Source organism: Bos grunniens, chromosome 28 (assembly GCF_055505025.1).
Source record: "Bos grunniens cultivar Pamir isolate PY7600 chromosome 28, Bosgru_T2T1.0, whole genome shotgun sequence".
Taxonomy (NCBI): domain Eukaryota; kingdom Metazoa; phylum Chordata; class Mammalia; order Artiodactyla; family Bovidae; genus Bos; species Bos grunniens.
In genome coordinates, this window is record NC_141192.1 from 33222925 (window position 1) to 33243043 (window position 20119).

The window sequence follows — 20119 nt, forward strand, 5'->3', positions numbered from 1 at the left end:
AGGTGGACAAACCCTTTTCTCCACATTCTCACCAAATTTGTTTTTACTTAAGTCATTGTAACAGGTGTGAGGTGATATCCCATGTGATTTTTATTTGTATCTCCCTGATGTTTAGTGATGTTGAGCATCTTTTCTTGGGTCTTTTTACCATCTTTATGTGTTCTTTGTGAAAATGTCTGTTCAGATCTTCTACCTATTTTAAAATCAGATTGTTTGGAGTTTTTTGTTTGTTTTTGCATTATATGAGTTCTTTATATATTTTGGATTTTAATCTCTCATCATATATAGGATTTGCAAATATTTTCTCCCTCTGAGCAGGTTGTCTTCATTTTGTTGATGGTTTCCTTTGCTGTGCAAAATCTTTTTAGTTGATGTATTCCCCTCTTGTTTTTACTTTCCTTCGCCTTTGAAGTCAGTTCCAAAAAACCATCACCAAGACTGGTTTCTAAGAGCTTATTGCCTATATACAAATTATTTTTTTCTTCTAGTTTTATGGTTTCAGGTCTTACATTCAAATCTTAAAAGTGTTTTGAGTTCATTTTTTTAAGAGAGTAAGGAACTTATTTGACTGTCTTCAAGTTGTATTTATGATTACCCTAAGATTTTTGAAATGGAGTCATTAATTATGGACCTCTCAGGGAATTTATTTTTCCCCTTAGGAATGTATTAGTTTATATCTCTGGGTCCATAAAAAGAAGAGATTGTCTTTTGTGGTCCTTTAAAAAATCAGTCTCATTACTAAACCAGTAAGCCATAATATCATCGAGGGCAAGGTTACACTCTGTAAGATGAGAACAACATCACATATATATAGAATCAGATCAAGCTGGAATCATTTCTCAGCTTTGTTGCTTATTAGCTGTGCAACCTTGGGCAAGTAACCACCTGAGGGTCAGTAGGTTACATGTTTCACAACAGTTCCTAGTGTCATGAACCATATGTCTCAGTTTTAGGTAGTGCTCAGGGTAGTTCTCTCTTGAGTTATAAACTGAGCGTTTTCTTTGACTTCTACTTGAATTTGTCTTGTTTGGCGAAGTTCACGCCTACCACCATAGACTATGGCACTGTTTAACACACACTTTAGGATTGTTAACTGCTCAAATCCACAGCGCGGCATGCATCTCTAATTTTCCGGCACTGGGGTGAAAATGCAGATTCTGATGGGGCAGCTTTGGAGATGGGACCAGGCTCTGCACTGCAAAGCATTTCCCAGGTGATGTCTGAGCCAGATTGCTAGTACTCCACCACCACCTCCGCTGGTACTACAGATACTTGGGTCTGGCGCATTTGCAGTGACATGGGGCAGTCCTGTGCATTGTAGGAGATCCAGCAGCATCCCTGGTAGTTTCCTCTGGATGCCACTGACTCCCAGCCTGCAGCTAGGTCACCTGAAATGCCTCCAGACATTGGCAGATAGCCTAAATCGGTGGGTGGAGAACCACGCCCTTTAGGATGCCACGCCAGTGGTGCACCTCGGGGCAAGCCGGTAGGGATCCTGGAGGTTGGTGCAGATTGGGAAACAGGCTGGACTGCGCACGCAGCGCCCGGGGTCGCAGAGGCTGGACGGAAACTTTCAGCTCCTCTCGGAGCATTGCGCCCTCACGCACCTCCCCTCCACGTGCACTGCGTCCCCACGCACACTGCGTCCCCACGCACACTGCGTACGCACACTGCGTCCCCACACGCGGCGCAGCCGCCGGAAATGAGTTCTTGTAGGCCAGTCGATGATGCAGCTCCCAGCTCCTTCTAGTCAGCCTGATGTGGCTCCAGTTTCCCCGTCGTCGCTCGCCGGGAGGTCCCGCACCCCTCCCGGCCTTAACTGTGCCTCACACTCCTCAACAGCCTTTGACGGGTGAGGCCGCAAGCTACCCATCCAGGAGGAGGCCGTCCGTGTCAAAGAGCAGGTGGGGGACGGGCCAGGGCTCAGGCACCGCCATTGTGCTGCCTTCCAATCCTGGTGGGGTCAGGGGCATGAGTTTATTTCTGTAAGATTGAATTTGCGGGTGGTGTAAGATTGTGGTCCTCGTTGCTTCTTTTGCGTGTTGCTCCTGCTGCTGCTGCTGCTAAGTCACTTGAGTCGTGTCGAACTCTGTGCGACCCCATAGACAACCTCCTACCAGGCTCCTCTGTCCCTGGGATTCTCCAGGCAAGAACACTGGAGTGTGTTGCCATTTCCTTCTCCAATGCGTGAAAGTGAAAAGTGAAAGTGAAGTCACTCAGTCCTGTCCGACTCTTAGCGACCTCATGGACTGCAGCCCACCAGGCTCCTCCGTCCATGGGATTTTCCAGGCAAGAGTACTGGAGTGGGGTGCCATTGCCTTGCTTCCTAGTTTTCCAAACTCCAGCTATTGAACATACTGTCCTTTCCCCATTGTATATTCTTGGCTGGTTTGTCATAAATTAATTGACCATACACGTACTGATGTTTCTGGGCTTTCTGTCCTGTGTTTTTTTTTTTTTTTTAATGAGAGTATTATGCTGTTTTGGTTACTCTAGGTTGGTAATATAGTTTGAAGTTATAGAATAGGAGAAAATATTTGCAAACCATGTGACTGACAAGAGGTTAATATCCAAAATATGAAAACAGTTCATACAACTTAATTTGGAAAAAGCAAAAAACCAAATGGAAAAATGTAAAGAAGTCCTAAATAGACATTTTTTCAAAGTAGACATCCAGATGTCCAACAGGCACATGGAAAGATGCTCTACATGGCTAGTTATTAATTGCAAATCAACACCACTATGAAATATCAACTCACAGTGGTCAAAGTGTGTCATCATCAAAAAGTCTATGAATGATAAATGCCAGATAGGATGTGGAGAAAAATGAACCCTCCTGCTCTGTTGGTTGGAATGTAAATTGGTGAATCCATTATGGAAAACCATGTGGAGGTTCTTTGAAAAATTAGAGTTATTTTATGACCCAGCAATCCCTCTGCAGGGTATTTATCTGGAAAAAAAAAATGAAATCTCTAATTTGAAAAGATAAATGCACTCCAGAGTTCATTGCAGCACACTTTACAATAGCCAAGACATTAAACAACCCAAGTGCCCATAAACAGATGACTGGCTTAAGATATGAGATATGTGTCTATACACACACACACATAAACAGGTATGTATATATAAAATATATGTATATAAATAATGGAATATTATTCAGCCATTAACAAGATTCAGATATTGTCATTTGCCTCAACATGTATGGACCTAGCGAATATTATTGGAGAATGCGATGGCACCCCACTCCAGTACTCTTGCCTGGAAAATCCCATGGACGGAGGAGCCTGGTAGGCTGCAGTTCATGGGGTCGCTAAGAATCGGACACAACTGAGCGACTTCCCTTTCACTTTTCACTTTCATGCATTGGACAAGGAAATGGCAGCCCACTCCAGTGTTTTTGCCTGGAGAATCCCAGGGACGGGGGAACCTGGTGGGCTGCCATCTATGGGGTCGCACAGAGTTGGACACGACTGAAGCGACTTAGCAGCAGCAGCAGAGAATATTATACTTTTTGAAGTAAGTCAGAGAGTGACAAATACTATTCGATATTTGATATCACTTTTATGTGGAATCCAAAAATAATATAAATTTATTGTTCACAGACATAGAAAACATATGCTTACTGAAGGGAAGATGGAAAGAGGATTGAATTGGGAGTTTGGAATTAACATACAAACTACTATACATAAAACAAATAAGCAACAAGGATTTCTTAAATAATTCCACAGAGGGCCATCAGCCAGTTCTGGGTTTTCAATTGTTCTGAAACAGCAAGTAAAAACTTGGTTAGATTTAAACTGGTTTTGTCTCTTTAGATTTTTGATCAAATTGAAACAGTACCAGCTTAAACTGATTTTGTCTCCTTTAATAGATTGTTGATTATTCAAACCTTGCTGTCAGTTTGTAGAAACAACACTGTGCATGTGTAAAATGGGAATCCCATATCTCTAGTGTTACCCTAGAGCCAGGAACTCAAGGAATAGAAGTGTGGCCACCTGAGCTCCTTGAAGTGTGAAGCCCTTCAAAAGGAAAATCTGGCTTCCAGCAGCATGAGTAGCTTATATGGACTGATTTAAACTAGCCAAAGGATTTCCAACTTTGAAATTCCCCTAACCCTTTACCTTTTGCCCTGATGTGGTATTGGGGAGACAAATTTGACAGTCTTGCCAGTTAACCTTGCTGTAAAGCTCTCTTTTTTTCTCAAAAGCCAGTGCCATAGTGTTGACTTCTATGTATGTCTAGTAGGGAGCCCTTGCTAGATAACAATTTGGGGAACACAAAGTTTTGTAGGTCTTGTGACCACTTGCTTGAGTCACTGCAGTTCCTGGCAGAGTGTGCACGCACTCTTGGCATTGCCCTGAGTGGCCACCTAAACCACGTTTGTCTACAGTGTCAGTGTGGGGTTCTTGCTTCCCAGCATGCCTCTTCAAGTCCTGAGTGCTGCTTTCACTTTTTAGAAAGGACACGGCTTCTGGACCAGAGGCCTTTGGAGTGAGTGATGTGGTTAGAATGCTTCTGTGCCTAGATTGTCTAATAACCTCGCCAGGACTGTGGGTTAGAGTCTTCCACGGGGGAGATTTTTGTCAGGTTATAGTTCTGAGACTAGGGTTAGAGTCTCACTCTATGGAGACAAGATGAAAGGTTACAACCAGTGAGGTTCTCAAAAGATTGGGTTAGACTCCTGAACCCTGGGTTGAAGTCCTATTGTTTTGGATTTCTTTGTCCGTGTTTTTTCTATGTGACTGTTTTGTTAGAATTGGCTCATAGGAGTTGGTTCTTAGGTGACTATCAAAATTCTATTGAACCTGATATTAATGAAAAAGTTCTCTGCCTCAGGAGATCACATTACTCCCCGACTAGGAACATTACCTAAAGGAAGTGTCAGGGTTTTTCACCTGTGCCAAGTATAATTTCCTGGAAGTATTGATACAGGTGTACATTCTTCATGGAATCATCCCTGGTTATCTTGTTGGGGTGAGAGGTAACTCCTGAGCAAGTAACTCCTAAGTAAAAGGGTTAATGAATATTCTACATTTAAAACCCAAGAGCTCAGAATGGTCTATGGATTGCAAATCTCTGGAAAATATCTAGAGATATTTTCTCTAGGAGAAATGAAGGCGTGTGAAGCTGGAAAATTGCACATTACAGAGAAGCCTATGAAGCCCAGGCTCTGTGTCACTCACCACCCCGAAAAACATACTGGGTACAGAGGGTAGTGGAAGAAGTGAAAGGAGAAGTGAAGGAGTGTAAAGCAGGAAAAGTCTGTACCCCAGAAGAACATACCTGGTGCCTGGATTAAAGGAATTTTATACATTTTGGTTTTTCCTCGCTGAGAATTTTAATCTTCTTTTGTATGAGTCCAACTTGCAGGGAGTTAGCATTAAAATGCTTTTAAGTGTGTGTGTGTGTGTGTGTGTGTGTGTAACATAAATTTTCCAGGAGGAAAAAAAATGATGACCCTAAAGGCCATGGGCCATATGGAAGCCTCATGAATAGTTCTACATGGAAGTGGCCCAGACATCTAGATCATAGCATATCTGGTATATGATCTCTGCTGGGGAGGTAAAATGTTTTGGTCATCTACCAGAAAGATTATACTGTACATGCTCAGAAAGAAAGTGAGGGCTTCAGTATTTCACCTTGTATACTCTTGAATTCCTCCTCAAATTCAACTCAGTTGTGTCTAAGAGAGCCTTCTCACTTGGATTTCTTCAAGGTGATACAGTCACCACTTCCATCACCCTCCTCACCCAGTATGTTTTTCAGGGTGATGAGGGACACAGAGCCTGGGCTTCATAGGTTTCTCTGTAGTAGGCAAACTTGCCTTCATCATGTGGGGTGGGGGAAATTAATAGGAACCTCTGAGAAAATTTGTTACAGCCTTGGAACTGTTTGGACAGATTCCTTGGTAACTAGGTAGCGTGTGTGACTTTCAGGGTACAGTGCTCGACAATCATCTCTAATAGAAAGCTTCTCAATGTTCCCTAAGTAAACCTTCACATCCAAACTGTTCATCATTGAAACTGTGCATCTTCTGAAGTGGCTTCTCCAGGGAATTCTTACAGCTAGGTTGTATAAAGTTGCTGTACATTTGCTTGCTCTTTTCCAGAAATCAAAGTAGGAGACAGAATTGGTTTCCTAAATCCTAAGGCTCTTGCTGTCTCATGCCTCTTGAGGTTGTTTGAGTTCCATATACTTTTTTTTTTGAGGGGGTGTGGCAGGATGTTTTCTAGAGTTTTGCAATCCATAGACTGTTCTCAGCTCTTGAGTTTTAAACCTGGGATCCTAATTAAGCTTTTGACTTAGAAGTTACTTGCTTGTATGTTTTCTCCCCCCATTTCTCTCCCCATCTTTCTCCCCATTCTCAGAGAAGCCAGCTAACCCCTCAGAACCAGCAACAAGGTCAAGAATAGTTGAGAGGGGGAAGCTTCTAGTGTGTCCTGGTTCTTTCTATAAAGCAGTGTGTTCTGAATCACCGATTGGCAAACCATGGTGCTTTTCTTCATGTTTCATGAGCTCAAGGATTTTCCAGGTGCAGCCAACATTGCTGCATCACATAGCCCTTAAGTTTCTGGTAAGACTGCTAGTTGACTTTGGGCCCATACCATGAAGGCTTGAAAGAGGTGGCTGGCCTTTGCTAAAGGCACTTGTTCTAGGCTCATCCATGTTCTTATTGGCTGAGAAATAAATTGTTGAGAACACAACTATGGAGGAGGTCTGGACAGCCAACTGCAGAGCGCTGATTTCACCAAGGCCTTGTTTTTCCTCAGAGGAGGGACTCCTAGATGGCAGACTCTTAGCTGTCTTCCCATCAGCTCTGCCTTGCACTATGGTTATCAACTTTCCTCAGTAAAGAGTAGTTAGGTACAAGGTATGGGCTCACAACATTTGATCTTGACTTGACTTCTCTAGTTATTCTGTACACTGTTCAGCAGCGACAAGGAGAGACCATCAGATAAAACCTGTCTTACCTGAGTCAGAGTCTAATGCTCTCCCGTATATTTGGCTCCTCCTCTGGTGTTGGCTCAGATGGTAAAGCATCTGCCTACAATGCAGGAGACCTGGGTTTGATCCCTGGGTCAGGAAGATTCCCTGGAGAAGGAAATCGAAACCCACTCCAGTATTTTTGTTTTGGGGTTCTTTAATGGACTGGAACCTGGTGGTCTGGAGTTGATGATAAGAAAGGGCAAGGGAGAGCTGGAGGGAGGGAGAGAGAGAGAGAGGAAGAAAGAAAGACATGGAAACCCAAGCTCTGATGGAGCAAAGGTATTTTATTAGCAGAAATGCAGGCTTATATGTCTTTAGTAAGATGATTACTCAGTTATTACACAGGATGAAATTTTATCAATAGTCACAATATGGATAGTCAAATACATACAAGGTCGCTGACACTGAAAAGAGTCACTGAAGGGAGTTACTGAAAGGAATCCAAGCAGATACTGTTTCTCGTGATCTCAGTCCTGAGAGCTGCATGCAGCACTACTCGTTCTCGGAATAAGAATTGATAAGGAAGAGAATTTATGAGAAACAGCACGTAGGAGTCCTCCTGTTAAACATTCCCTGACACTCTTGCCTGGAAAATCCCATGTATGGAGGAGCATGGTGGGCTACAGTCCATGGGGTTGCAAAGAGTTGGACATGACTGAGTGACTTCACTTTACTTTACTCTGCTGTCTCCTGCAGTTCCCTCACTGTTTGAAGGGGGAATCTCTGCCAACCTTGTGGAGACTTCCTCCAACAATGCTTCTAGAGCCATGGGTCTAACTTTAGCCCCTTCCCTACCAGGTAGTCAAAAGGGACTGGTCTCTTCTCCATGTACCTGCCAAGTTACTCAGTTCAGCCTGGGGGTTCTCTGCTTTAGTCGGGGCAATATCCTCTGAGACAGGTTCCTACAGGTCTGAATGGCCAAGGTCAACCGAGGGGATTTATATGTGTGAACTCCCCATTTTCTATCCCTGATGTATATAACTGGGAAAAAATTTAAGGTACAGCTTTTTGGATGTGTCTGAATGTCCTATTCTCTTGCTGGGGCAGGATCTACTAACAAAATTAAATGAATTTTACTAGAAAAAGTAGATATTAAAATTTCCCAGATCATGCCTATTCCCTCCAGGTTGCACTATTACAGTTGGTAGGTCAGCCTCAACAAAAGTCCCTGAAGAAATTCTGTAAAAGTTAAGAGAGAATATTTGTACTGAAGAAGGCCAGGAAGAACCAAGACAGCTGATCTGATAGTAAAACTCCGTTCATGTGTCAAGCCTCCCAGTTTAGAGGAACTAAATGCTTCTTTACAAAGAGGAATGTTAAGAAAGGTATAAAGCCACTGATAACCACTTTTCTCAAATTCCAACTAGTCAGACGTTGCCAGTTCCCATATAACACTCCAGTCTTGGTGGTACAAATACTGGAGGCCAGAGATTATTGTTCTGTACGGAATTTGAGAGCCAGTGACCAAATTGTAGTACTACCAGTGATGTGTACTTACACTCTGCTTACAACTTTATCTAGAAACTTTTGCTAGTTTACAGTTCTGGGCTTAAGATGTTTTTTGCTACATATTCCTAGGTTCTGAGTCCCAGGAATTGTTTGCCTTTGAATGGGCTTACCCAGGTACCAGTATAAAAATAGGAATATTATTGGATGGTACTTCCACAAGAATTTAAGAATGTCCCCACTGTCTTTGGGGAATCCTTAGCCAAGGACTTAATGAATTTCCAATTAAGTGAGAAAGTCTTACTATGATATACTAATTGCTCATAAAACTACAAAAGTAAAAAATACACTCCTCTCTTTAAGCTTTCTGGCAGACCAGGGATATAAAATCTCCAGGGAAAAAGTAAATTTCTCAATTAATTGTAAAGTATCTAGGGCTTGAGTTAGCAAAAGGACAAAGAAGCATATTGCTGGATTGAAGGGAGTTATTAGTTTGGGTTACGTACCCATCACCAGAAGGCAACTGAGAGGACTGTAAGGCATGACTGGGTTTCGTCTTATTTTGCTTCCTAACTTTAGACTCATGGCCAGACATCTATGTGAGGCTCCTAAAGGAGATGACATTGACCCATTAAGCTAGGCTGCAGCTTGCCATTAGGTATTCCATTGAAGAAGTCTATTCTTGTAGATTTGACTGAGTTGATCAACCTTTAGGATATCCAGATATGGACATGTTTATGGATGGGTGCAGTTTCATGGATCACAGACTTTAAAAGGCTGGATATACAAGAACAACTCATCAGCAAGTCCTGGAAGTAAAAGTTCAAGATACTGAATATAGTTTCCTGTGCTATACAGTAAATTGTGTTGTTTATCTAAATATTTTATGTGTAATAGTGTGTGTCTTTGATCCCATACTCCTAATTTCCCCCTTCCTCCCTGCCTCCCCCATTTCTCCTTTTAACCATATGTTTTCTATGTCTGCAAGTCTGTTTCTGTTTTGTAACTAAGTTAGGCTTCCCTGGTAACTCAGCTGGTGAAGAATCCGCCCGCAATGCAGGAGACCTGGGTTTGATTCCTGGGTCTGGAAGATGTGCTGTAGGAAGGATAGACTACCCACTCCAGTATTCTTGGGCTTTCCTGGTGGCTCAGCTGGTAAAGAATCTTCCTGCAATGTGGGAGACCTGGGTTCAATCCCTGGGTTTGGAAGATCCCCTAGAGAAGGGAACGGCTACCCACTCCAGCATTCTGGCCTGGAAAATTCCATGGATGTATAGTCTATGTATAGTCTGACACAAAGAGTCAGACATGACTGAACTGCTTTCACCTCACTTTCATTTGTAATATTTTTTAGATTCCAAATATAAGTGGTAAGTCCTGGTCTTTCTGTGTGACTTACTTCACTTAATATGATAATCGCTGGCTGCCTCCACGTTGGTGCAGATGGCAATATTTCATTCTTTTTACAGCTGAGTAGTGTTCCATTGTAGGGTTTCCCTGGTGGCTCTGTGGTAAAGAATGCACCTGCCAGTGCAGAAGGTGTGGGTTTGATCCCTAGAGAAGGAAATGGCAACCCGCTTCAGTATTCTTGCCTGAGAAATCCCATGGACAGGGGAGCCTGCCAGACTACAGAGCATGGGATCGCAAAAGAATTGGGCATGACTTAGTGACTAAATAACAATCCCATCTTTAGTCATCTGTTGATGATGGACATTTAGGTTGCGTCCATGTCTTTGTTGTTGTGAATACAGCTTCTGTGGACATTAGGGTGCATGTATCTTTTCAAGTTAAGAGTTTTCATCTTTTCCAGATATATTCCCAGTAGTGGGATTGCTGGATCATATGGTAACTAACTCTAGCTTTTTAAGGAATATCCAGACTCTTCTCTGTAGTGGCTACCCCAATTTACATTTTTATCAACAGTATAGAAGACTTCCATTTTCTCCATACTCTATCTAGCAATTATTATTTGTAGACTTTTTGATGAGGGCCATTCTGACCAGTGTGAGGTGATACTTCATAGTACTGGTTGTTCAGTTGCTAAGTCATGTCCGACTCTTTGTGACCCCGTGGGTGGTAGCACACCAGGCTCCTCTGTCCTCCACTATCTCTTGGAGTTTGCTCACATTCATGTTCATTGAGTCAGTGATACTATCTAACCATCTCATCCTCTTCCACCCCCGTCTTTTGCCTTCAGTCTTCCCAGCATCAGGGTCTTTTTCAGTGAGTCAGCTCTTTGAATCAGGTGGTGAAGTTTTGGAGCTTCAGCAACACTCCTTCCAATGAACATTCAGGGTTGATTTCCTTTAGGATTGACTGGTTTGATGGTCATGCAGTTCAGGGGTCTGTCAAGAGTCTTCTTGAGCACCACAGTTCAAAAGCAACAGTTCTTTGGCACTCAGCTCTCATATCCGTACATGACTACTGGAAAAGCTGTAGCTTTGTCTATACAGATCTTTGTTGGCAAAGTGATGTCTCTGCTTTTTAATATGCTGTCTTTGTTTGTCATGGCTTTCTTTCCAGGGAGCAAGCATTTTTTAAATTTCATGACTGCAGTCACCATCTGCAGTGATTTTGCAGCCCAAGAAAATAAAATCTGTCATTGCTTCCACTTTTCCCCTTCTATTTGACATAAAGTGTTGGGACTGGATGCCATGATCTTTGCTTTTTGAATGTTGAGTTTCAAGCCAGCTTTTTCACTCCTCTATCCCCCTTATTAAGAGGATCTTTAGTTCTTCACTTTCTGCCCTTATAGTGGTATCATCTGCGTATCTGAAATTGTTGATATTTCTCCTGGCAATCTTGATTGCAGCTTGTGATTCATCCAGCCTGTTATTTCCTATTATGTACTCTGCATATAACTTTAATAAGCAGCATAACAATGCAGCCTTGTAGTACTCCTTTCCCAGTTTGGAACCAGTTAGTTGTTCCCCATCTGGTTCTAACTGTTACTTCTTGACCCTCATATACATCTCTTAGGAGACAGGTAAAGTGGTCTGGTACCCCAATTCTTTTAAGAATTTTCCACAGTTTGTTGTGACCCATGCACTCAAAGGCTTTTGAGTAGTCCATGGAGCAGAAGTAGGTGTTTTTCTGAACTACCTTGCTTTCTCCATGGTCTAGTGAATGTTAGCAGTTTAATCCCTGGTTCCTCTTCCTTTTCAAAACCCAGCTTGTACATCTGAAAGTTCTTGGCTCACATACTGCTGAAGCCTGGTTTGAAGGATTTTGAGCATAGCCTTATTAGCATGTGAAATGAGCACAGTTGTATGGTAGCTTGAGCATTCTTTGGCATTGTCCTTCTTTGGGATTGGAATGAAAACTGACCTTTTCAAGTTCTGTATCCACTGTTGAGTTTTCCAAATTTCCTGGCATAGTGAGTGTAGCGCTTTAACAGCATCATCTTTTAGATTTTAAACAGCTCAACTGGAATTCTGTCACCTCCTCCTTTGTTCATAGTAATGCCTCCTAAGGCCCACTTTACTTTATACTTCAGGATGTCCAGTTCCAAGTGAGTGATCTCATTATTGTGGTTATTTGGGTCATTAAGACCTTTTTTGTTAGTTCTTCTGTGTATTCTTGCCGCTTCTTAATCTTTTACGCTTCTGTGAAGTCTCCTGTTTTCCTCTATTTCTTTGCATTGTTCACTTAAGAAGGCTTTCTTATCTCTTCTTGCTATTCTCTGAAACTCTGATTCAGTTGGGTGTATCTTCCCCTTTCTCTCTTGTCTTTCACCTCTCTTCTTTCAGCTATTTGTAAAGCCTCCTCAGACAAGCACTTTGCCTTCTTGCATTTCTTTTTCTTTGGGATGATTTTGGTCACTGCCTCCTGTACAGTGTTATGAACCTCCATCCGTAGTTCTTTAGGCATCCCGTCTATGAGATCTAATCCCTTGAATCTATTCATCATTTCTACTGTATAATCATAAATTTTATTTAGGTCATACCTGAATGGCCTACTGGTTTTCCCTACTTTCTTCAATTTAAGTCTGAATTTTGCAAGAAGGAGTTCATGATCTGGCCATAGTCAGCTCCAGGGCTTTTTTTTTTTTTTTTTTTTGCTAACTGCATAAGGCTTCTCTATCTTTTGGTGCAAAGAACATAATCAATCTGATTTCAGTATTGACCGTCTGGTAATATCCGTGTGTAGAGTTGTCTCTTGGGTTGTTGGGAAAAGATGTTTGCTATGGCCAGTGTGTTCTCTTGACTAAACTCTGTTAGCTTTTGCACTGTTTCATTTTGTACTCCAGGGCCAAACTTGTCCTGTTATTCCAGGTATCTCTTGAATTCCTACTTTTGCATTCCAGTCCCCTATGATGAAAGGACATCTTTTTTGGTGTAACACGTAGGTGTTACAGGTCTTCATAGAACCAATCAACTTCAACTTCTTTGGCATTAGTGTTTGGGGCATAGACTTAGATTACTGTGATGTTGAGTGGTTTCCCTTGGAAATGAACCATGATCATTCTGTTGTTTTGAGATATTCATAGTGGTATTGACTTGTATTTCTTTAATAATTAGCCCTGTGGAGCATCTTTTCATGTTTCTGTTGGCCATTGGATGTCTTCTTTGGAGAAATGTCTATTTAGGTCTTCCTGTTTTTTGATTGGGTTTTTTGTTTTTTGATTATTGAACTGTATGAGCTTTCTGTATTATGGAAATTAATCCCTTATTGGTCACATAATTTAAAAATATTTTCTCCCATTCTGTAGATTCTTTGGTTTATGGTTTCCTTTGTTGTGCAAAAACTTTAAAGTGTGATTAGGTTCCATTTGTTTATTTTTATTTCCATTTCTCTGGGAAATGGATCCAAAAAATGTTGCTGTTACTTATGTCAGAGTGTTCTCCCTGTGTTCCTCAGGAGTTTTAAGTATCAGTCTTAAATTTAGGTCTTTAACCCATTTTGGCTGAGAGTTTTAGAAGATGGCAGAGTAGAAGGATGTGTGCTCATCTTCTCCTGTGAGAACTCCAAAATTAATACTCGCTGCTGAACAACCATCAATAGGAGAATGTTGGATCCCACAAAAATAGGCACCCCACGTCCACGGGCAAAAGAGAAGCCACAGCAAGATGGTAGGAGGGGCAAAATCACATTTAGAATCAAACCCCATACCCACCAGAGACGCTCAGAGGGCTCAAACTAAACCTTGTGCACACCAGGAGACCCCACAGAGACTGAGCCAGATCTGCCTTTGAGTGTTTGAGTGTCTCCTGTGGAGGTGTGGGTCAGCAGTGGCCTGCCGCAGGGGCAGGGTTCTGGGTGCAGCAGACCTGGGTATAGCATAAGCCCTCTTGGAGGAGGTCACCATTAACCCCACCATAGAGCCGTCAGAGATGCCACAGGAGATGACAAAAGTGAACATCAACATTTTAGGAATCAGCGAACTAAAATGGACTAGAATGGGTGAATTTAACTCAGATGATCATTGTATCTACTACTGTGGGCAAGAATCCCATAGAAGAAATGGAGTGGCCATCATAGTCAACAAGAGAGTCTGAAATGCAGTACTTGGATGCAATTTCAAAAATGACAAAATTATCTCTGTTCATTTCCAAGGCAAACCATTCAGTATCACAGTAATCCAAGTCTATGCCCCAACCAGTAATGCTGAAGAAGCTGAAGTTGAACAGTTCTATGAAGACCTACAAGACCTTCTAGAAATAACACCAAAAAAAAGATATCCTTTTCATTATAGGGGACTGGAATGCTAAAATAGGAAGTCAAGAGATACCTGGAGTAACAGCCAAGTTTGGCCTTGGAGTACAAAATGAAGCAGGGCAGAGACTAACAGAGTTTTGTCAAGAAAATGCACTGATCATCGAAAACATTCTCTTCCAACAACACAAGACATGACTCTACACATGGACATCATCAAATGGTCAATACCGAAATCAGATTGAATATATTCTTTGCAGCTGAAGATGGAGAAGCTCTATACAGTCCCCAAAAACAAGACCAGGAACTTCCTGTGGCTCATATCAGGAACTCCTTATTGCAAAATTCAGACTAAAATTGAAGAAAATAGGGAAAACTACTAGACCATTCAGGTATGACCTAAATCATACCTGTGGAAGTGACAGTGGAAGTGACTGTGTACCCATCTTTTCCTGTGAGAATTTCAAAATCACTACTGGATTATACAGTGGAAGTGACAAATAAATTCAAAGGATTAGATCTGATAGACTGAGTGCCTGAAAACTATGGACAGAGGTCATGACATTGTACAGGAGGCAATGATCAAGACTATCCCTGAGAAAAAGAAATGCAAAAAGGCAAAATGGTTGTCTGAGGAGGCCTTACAAATAGCTGATAAAAGAAGAGAAGCTAAAGGCAAAGGAGAAAAGAAAAGGTATACCCATTTGAATGCAGAGTTCCAAAGAATAGCAAGGAGAGATAAGAAAACCTTCCTCAGTGATCAATGCAAAAAAACAAACAAACAAAAAAAAGAGGAAAATAATAGAAGGGGAAAGACTAGAGATCTCTTCAAGAAAAATAGAGATACCAAGGGAATATTTCATGCAAATATGAAGGACAGAAATGGTATGGACCTAACAGAAGCAGACAATATGAAGGAGAAGTGGCAAGAATACACAGAAGAACTATACAAAAAAGATCTTCATGACCACAATGGTGTGATCACTCACCTAGAGCCAGACATCCTGGAATGCCAAGTCAAGTGAGCCTTAGGAAGCATCACTATGAACAAAGTTAGTGGAGAAGATGGAATACCAGTTGAGCTATTTAAATCCTGAAAGATGATGCTGTGAAAGTGCTGCACTCAATATATTAGCAAATTTGGAAAACTCAGCAGTGGCCTGTGACTGGAAAAGGTCAGTTTTCATTCCAATCCCAAAGAAAGGCAATGCCAAAGAATGTTCAGACTACTGCACAATTGCACTCATCTCACATGCTAGCATATATAATCCAAATTCTGTACATGAGGCTTCAACTACATGAAGGCTTCAACATTCAAGGCTTCAAAGTACGTGAACCATGAACTTCCAGATGTTCAAGATGGATTTAGAAAAGGCAGGCAGAGGAACCAGAGATCGAATTGCCAACATCCATTGGATCACTGAAAAAGCAAGAGAGTATCAGAAAAACATCTACTTTATTGACTAATCAAAACCGTTGACTGTGTGGATCACAACAAACTGTGGAAAATTCTTCAAAAGATGGGAATACCAGACCACCTTCCCTGCCTCCTGAGAAATTTGAATGCAGTTCAAGAAGTGACAGTTAGAATTGGACATGGAATAACAGACTGGTTCCAAATCGGGAAAGAAGTATGTCATGTACTGTATATTGTCACCCTGCTTATTTAACTTATATGCAGAGTAAATCATGTGAAGTGCCAGGCTGGATGAAGCCCAAGGTGGAATCAAGATTTCTGGGAGAAGTACCAATATCCTCAGATATGCAGATGACACCACCCTTATGGCAGAAAGTGAAGAGGAACTAAAGAGCCTCTTGATGAAAGTGAAAGATGAGAGTGAAAAAGTTAGCTTAAAACTGAACATTCAGAAAACGAAGATCATGACATATAGTCTTATCAGATCAGATCAGTCGCTCAGTCGTGTCCGACTCTTTGCGACCCCATGAATCGCAGCACCCCAGGCCTCCCTGTCCATCACCAACTCCCGGAGTTCACTCAGACTCAAGTCCATCGAGTCAGTGATGCCATCCAGCCATCTCATCCTCTGTCGTCCCCTTCTCCTCCTGCCCCCAATCCCTTCCAGCATCAGAGTCTTTTCCAGTGAGTCAACTCTTCACATGAGGTGGCCAAAGTACTGGACTTTCAGCTTTAGCATCATTCCTTCCAAAGAAATCCCAGGGCTGATCTCCTTCAGAATGGACTGGTTGGATCTCCTTGCAGTCCAAGGGACTCTCAAGAGTCTTCTCCAACACCACAGTTCAAAAGCATCAATTCTTTGGCGCTGAGCCTTCTTCACAGTCCAACTCTCACATCCATACATGACCACAGGAAAAACCATAGCCTTGACTAGACGGACCTTTGTTGGCAAAGTAATGTCTCTGCTTTTGAATATGCTATCTAGGTTGGTCATAACTTTCCTTCCAAGGAGTAAGCGTCTTTTAATTTCATGGCTGCAGTCACCATCTGCAGTGATTTTGGAGCCCAGAAAAATAAAGTCAGCCACTGTTTCCACTGTTTCCCCATCTATTTGCCATGAAGTGATGGGACCAGATGCCATGATCTTCATTTTCTGAATGTTGAGCTTTAAGCCAACTTTTTTCACTCTCCACTTTCACTTTCATCAAGAGGCTTTTTAGTTCCTCTTCACTTTCTGCCATAAGGGTGGTGTCATCTGCATATCTGAGGTTATTGATATTTCTCCCGGCAATCTTGATTCCAGCTTGTGTTTCTTCCAGTCTAGCGTTTCTCATGATGTACTCTGCATAGAAGTTAAATAAGCAGGGTGACAATATATAGCCTTGACGTACTCCTTTTCCTGTTTGGAACCAGTCTGTTGTTCCATGCCCAGTTCTAACTGTTGCTTCCTGACCTGCATACAAATTTCTCAAGAGGCAGGTCAGGTGGTCTGGTATTCCCATCTCTTGAAGAATTTCCCACAGTTTATTGTGATCCACACAGTCAAAGGCTTTGGCATAGTCAATAAAGCAGAAATAGATGTTTTTCTGTAAATCTCTTGCTTTTTCCATGATCCAGCGGATGTTGGAATTTGATCTCTGGTTCCTTTGCCTTTTCTAAAACCAGCTTGAACATCAGGAAGTTCACGGTTCACATATTGGTGAAGCCTGGCTTGGAGAATTTTGAGCATTACTTTACTAGCGTGTGAGATGAGTGCAATTGTGTGGTAGTTTGAGGATTCTTTGGCATTGCCTTTTTGGCATTGCCCATTTCTTTGGGATCAGAATGAAAACTAACCTTTTCCAGTCCTGTGGCCACTGCTGAGTTTTCCAAATTTGCTGGAAATTTGGAACAGACTGGTTCCAAATTGGGAAAAGAGTATGTCACATACTGTATATTGTCACCCTGCTTATTTAACTTATATGCAGAGTAAATCATGTGAAGTGCCAGGCTGGATGAAGCCCAAGGTGGAATCAAGATTTCTGGGAGAAGTACCAATATCCTCAGATATGCAGATGACACCACCCTTATGGCAGAAAGTGAAGAGTGCAGCACTTTCACAGCATCGTCTTTCAGGATTTGGAATAGCTCAACTGGAATTCCATCACCTCCACTAGCTTTGTTCCTAGTAATTCTTTCTAATGCCCACCTGACTTCACATTCCAGGATGTCTGGCTCTAGGTCAGTGATCACACCATCGTGATTATCTGGGTCGTGAAGATTTTTTTTGTACAGTTCTTCTATGTATTCTTGCCATCTCTTCTTAATATCTTCTGCTTCTGTTAAGTCCATACCATTTCTGTCCTTTATCGAGCCCATCTTTGCATGAAATGTTCCTTTGGTATCTCTGATTTTCTTGAAGAGATCTCTAGTCTTTCCCATTCTGTTGTTTTCCTCTATTTCTTTGCATTGATCGCTGAAGAAGACTTTCTTATCTCTTCTTGCTATTCTTTGGAACTCTGCATTCAGATGTGGCAAATAGATGGGAAAACAATGGAAATAATGACACACTTTATTTTTTGGGGGCTCCAAAATCACTGCAGATGGTAACTATAGCGAAGAAATTAAAGACGATTACTCCTTGGAAGAAAAGCTATGACCAACCTAGACAGCATATTAAAAAGCAGAGACATTACTTTGCCAATAAAGGTCCATTTAGTCAAAGTGATTGTTTTTCAGTAGTCATGTATGGATGTGAGAGTTGGACCTTTAAGAAAGCTGAGTGCTAGAGAATTTGTGATTTTGAACTGTGGTGTTGGAGAAGACTCTTGAGAGTCCCTTGGACTGCAAGGAGATCCCAGTCCATCCTAAAGGAGATTGATAATCAACCATACTGTTTTGATTATTGTAGCTTTGTAGTATAAATCTAGGCAGTGTAATTCCTCCAGCTCTGATCTTTTTTCTCAAGATTATTTTATCTATTATGATGTTGTTAACAATTGAATTTTTTTTTCTAGTCCATTGAAAAACACACTTGGTATTTTGATAAGGATTGCATTGAATCTGTAGATTGCCTTGGGTAGCATGATCATTTTAACAGTATTGATTCTTCTATTCCAAGAACAGAGTATATCTTTTTGTTGTGTCATACTCAGTTACTTGCATCAGCATCTTTAAGAGTTCCTAGAGTTCGTCTTTTGCCTCCTTAGGTAGGTTTATTGCTAGGTTTATCATTCTTTTTGATATGATGGTAAATAGGATTGTTTCTTTAAATTTTTTTGTGATATTTCATTGCTAGTGTATAGAAGTGAAACAGATTTCTGTGTATTAACACATTATTGACGAGGGGATTTTTGCAGAAACTAGTACCTGTGACTGGCAATTTGTTATGTAAGTGAATACTTAAATGTCTCTGAATAACGTTAGGGTTACCAAAGACATTTTAATACATCTCTGGGCTTCCCTGGTGGCTCAGATGGTCAGGAATCTGCCCTCACTGCAGTGCAGGAGACCCAGGTTCGATCCCTGGGTTGGGAAGATGTCCTGGAGAAGGGAATGGGCAACCCAATCCATTATTCTTGCCTGGAGAATTCCATGGATAGAGGAGCCTGGCAGGCTATAGTCCATGGGGTCACAAAGAGTATGACAGAACTGAGCAGTTAATGTACACAATGGTCAATAAGGTGTTAATTTTGCATCCTGCAGCTTTACTGACTTCATTGAGCTCTAGTAGTTTATTGGTGGTGTTTTAGGGTTTTCTATGTATAGTGTCATGTTGTCTGCAGATGGTGACAAATTTACTTTTTCCTTTTCAATTTGAAATATTTTTATTTCTGTTTCTTCTGATTGCTGTGGCTAGGACTTCCAAAAATGTGTTGAATAAATGTGGCAAGACTGAACATCTTTGTCATTTTCCTGATCTCAGAATGCGTTCAGCTTTTCACTGTTGAGTATCATGTTAGCTGTGGGCTCTCACGTTATGTGTTATATTGAGGTATGTTCCCTCTGTGTTTACTCTCTGGAGAATTTTTATCATCAATAGGTGTTGGATTTTGTAAAAAAAAAAAAAAAGTCTGCATCTAATGAAATGATTATATGGTTTTTATCCTTTAATTTGCTAACATGGTATTTCACATTGATTGATTGGAGGATATTGGAAAATTCTTGCATTCCCTGACTTAAATCCCATTTGACCATGGTGTATGATCCTTTTCATGTATTATTTGGCTCAGTTTACTAGTATCTTGTTGAGGGTTTTTTCATCTATGTGCACCAGTGATACTGGCCTGTAATTTTCTTTTTTGTGGCATCTTTGGTTTTGGTATCAGAGTGGTGGTGGCTTCCTAGAATGAGTTAAGAAGTGTTTCCTCTGCTATCATTTGGAATAGTTTTTTCTCTAAGTGGTTTGTAGAATTCACCTGTGTAGTCCTCTGGGTCTGGACTTTTTGTTTGTTGAGAGTTTTAAAATTACTGATTCAATTTCAGTACTGGTAACTGGTTTGCCTGTATTTTCTCTTTATTCCTGATTCTGTTTTGGGAGAGTATATCTTTCTAAGAATTTGTTCATTTCTTCTAGGTTGTCCATTTTATTGGGTATAGTTAGTTATAGTAGTCTCTTATGAGCCTTTGTAT

The 20119-nt window shown here is 41.3% G+C and overlaps 1 long non-coding RNA gene across 2 annotated transcripts in view; it reads left to right on the top strand.

Moving 5' to 3' along the window:
- Window positions 1-1659: 1659 nt before the first annotated feature.
- Window positions 1660-20119, top strand: part of LOC147343115 (uncharacterized) — a 107750-nt gene continuing 89290 nt past the window's right edge. Inside the window, exon 1 of one of the 2 annotated variants that reach the window (XR_015156668.1) lies at window positions 1660-1904. This is a non-coding gene — a long non-coding RNA (uncharacterized LOC147343115). The remainder of the gene's footprint in view (window positions 1905-20119) is intronic. The other variant, XR_015156667.1, reaches the window with a different exon arrangement.